This window comes from Tupaia chinensis, unplaced genomic scaffold, assembly GCF_000334495.1.
Source record: "Tupaia chinensis unplaced genomic scaffold, TupChi_1.0 Scaffold149501_1, whole genome shotgun sequence".
NCBI classification, from domain to species: domain Eukaryota; kingdom Metazoa; phylum Chordata; class Mammalia; order Scandentia; family Tupaiidae; genus Tupaia; species Tupaia belangeri.
In genome coordinates this window covers 4,279,424-4,282,463 of record NW_006209345.1, presented here as the reverse complement: position 1 = coordinate 4,282,463, position 3,040 = coordinate 4,279,424, and positions in this window count along the sequence as shown.

Here is a 3,040-nt window from a genome sequence, read left to right as displayed (position 1 = left end):
CTCTCTGGGCAAATTTAAATAAATAAATAAATAAATAAAGTTAAATAAAATAATTTTTTTTTTAAAAAAAGAAAGATTGGAGGACATAAAAGCAGTGAAAACAGTTATGGACACTAGAGGCAGTGTGGAAGGAGGGTGGGAGAGGGGAAAAGTACAGGGAAGGAAATTGGGGAGAAAAACAGAGGCAAGATATTTGTGGGACACAGAAGTGGTTTATTACCTGTTGATGGTAATGTATATAGTATGCTCAACCGGATTGGTCTGAGGTATATTTCATGTTGGGTAAATTCTCTTTATAAGCCAAATGATATATAGCAATTGAATATTTTAAAAATACTATTACTACTACTGATAATAAAACACTTTTAAAAAGAAAGAAAGACAGACATCAAAACAGCAGCTTCCAATTCAGGATGTAAGTTGTGGGCACTATGAAAGGTTTTTTTGTTTTTTAATTATTTTATTTATTATTTTTTAATTTGACCAGAGAGAGAGAGAGGGAAAGTGAGAAAGCAAGCTGCCAAGTCTGAGATCTGAATAGTGGTCCGCCATATGGGAGCTCAGTGCCCTTAACCACCACATCCTCTGCCAGCTTCCTCTTATCTTTCTTTTATTTATCTTTTGATAATTATTTATTTTATTTTTATGTTATGTTATTTATTCATTCATTTTATTTTAATTTGACCAGAGAGAGACACGGGGAGGGGGGGAGTAAGAAAGCAAGCTGCCAAGTCCAGGATTCGAACTGTGGTCGACCATATGGGAGTGTCCAGCACCTTAACCACCACGCCACCTACTGGTCCCTGGGCACTGTGAAAGTTTTAAAATAGGGACCAGCAGATGGAATAATGGTTATGTCGCTGGACTGCCAAGTAGTCCACCACAGTTCAAGTTCCAGATCCGGTGGCTTAAAACTCATGCTGGGCACAGGTATGTGTGTGCTCCCAAAATCCTGAGAGGAGACTAGAGGAGAAGGGATTTTGGCTTGGCTATTCTTCCTGGAGGGTGATTTCTCACTTTCTGTCTCTCTCTGGCGCACACACACCCTACAGCAAAAATCTCTCTTTAAAAAAAAAAAAAGTTTAAAAATAATAGTAAGGGCCCAAGACCCACCCTGGAACCACTGAATCCCAATTTTCCAAGGGAGAGCCTTGTAACAAAGTTCTTTCTTTTTAGTTTGTTATAGGGTTGTATGCTCGACAAAGAGAGAGAGAGAGAGAGAGAGAAAGAGAGAGAGCACACACACCCCCCGGGGGGAAGATAACCACACCGCAATCCCTTCTCCTCCACTCTTGTCTCGGGATTTGGGGCACACATATACATGCACCTGTAGTGTTTTTCAAGCTGCTGAGTCTGGGACTGGAACTGTGCAGTCAGCCATGGGGACCCAGCTGCCTTAGTCACCATGCCACCTAGCTGGCCCCAATAAGGTTCTTTTTCTTTTTCTTTTCTTTCTTTTTTTTTTAAATATTTTTAAATTATTTACCTAGCTGGCCCCAATAAGGTTCTTTTTCTTTTTCTTTTCTTTCTTTTTTTTTTTTTAATATTTTTAAATTATTTATAATTGTATTTATTCATTCATTTGTTTTAATTTGACCAGAGAAACAGAGAGAGAGAAAATGAGAAAGCAAGCCACCAGGTCTGGGACTTGAACCGTGGTCAGCCATATGGGAGTGTCCAGCGCTTTAACCACCATGCCACCTGCTGTTCCCCAACAAGGTCCTTTTTCAAGAGATTTTTGAATCCAGCCTTACTAAGAAGAAAGGTGCCTTGGGCTCTCTGTGAACAGAAGGACATCCTGCCAGGTTGGGAATGTAGTCGTGGTCTGATGGGGTCTCATGCACAGAGGCAGGCTTATCCAACTGCAGCCAGTGTGCCTCTGAGAGGTGGGGCTGAAGGATGACAGACCCCACACACAAAAGATCCCAACCTTCAGCACCCCCTCCCCCACCCCAGGAAAACTGACGATCTAAAACTAATGGGGATAACACCATCTCCGCAGTGATGCAGACAATACAAACAATGAACACAGGAAGCTCCTAAGAACTGTGCCCCTGGGGAAGAGGGCTAGATGGCTGAGAACAGTGGTCAGACAGGGAACTCCATTGCTGTGGTAACTCATGCACATGCCTTCGAAAGTTGCATTATGTGAAAGTATTAACTGGCCGGCTACAGTTCTAACCTCAGCCCCAGAGCATTGCAAAACATACTGGGCACGTGTGTTCTTGTGCGAAATCCCGGCAGGATGGAGAAATGGAGAAGGTATGTCTCTCTGGGGATGCTTTCTCCCTCTCCCTCTCTGTCTCTATGTCTGGAGAGCACATGTACCTTCTGACAAAAAGAGAGAGAGAGAGAAAAAAAGCTGATGGGACCAGCAGATGGCATAACTGTTGTATCGGTGGACTCGCACATAGTCGACTGTGGTTTGAGTCCCGGATCCAGCTGCTTAAAACTCATTCCAGATGTGTGTGCATGCATGCCCAAAATCCTGACAGGAGATTGGAGTAGTGTGGTCATACCCCCCGGGGGGTGATTTCTTGCTTTCTGTCTCTCTGTCTCTCTAGTGAGTACACACATCCTATAGCAAAAATCTCTCTTAAAAAAAAAAAAAAAGCTACTAACTAGCTGAGAAAAAATTGTTGATGGAAGAACAGGACTGAGAGAACCCACTGGGTGTAACTCAGATATACATGATCTGAGGCCTCAGTTGTGGACCACAAGCCTCACCTGGGGTAGCTGTCAAAGTTGGCTTGACTTGCAGCTTCAAGTGCCCAAAATCCCGAGAGGAGAACGGAGAACGATGTGCTGAGGCCATCCCCACGCCCCCCCGCCCACCTCCCAGCTAGTGATTTCTCACTTTCTCTCTCTTCCTATTTCTGGGGAGCTCACACATCTTATGGAAAGCATCTAAAAAATAAATAAATAGATAAAGGAGAAACTGAGATGGGAAAAGGTCAGAACTAGAAGGGTCAGGGGTTGGCAGGTGGAGTGGTGGTTAAGGGTGCTGGACTCCTGCATGGCTGACTGCAGTTCCAGTCCT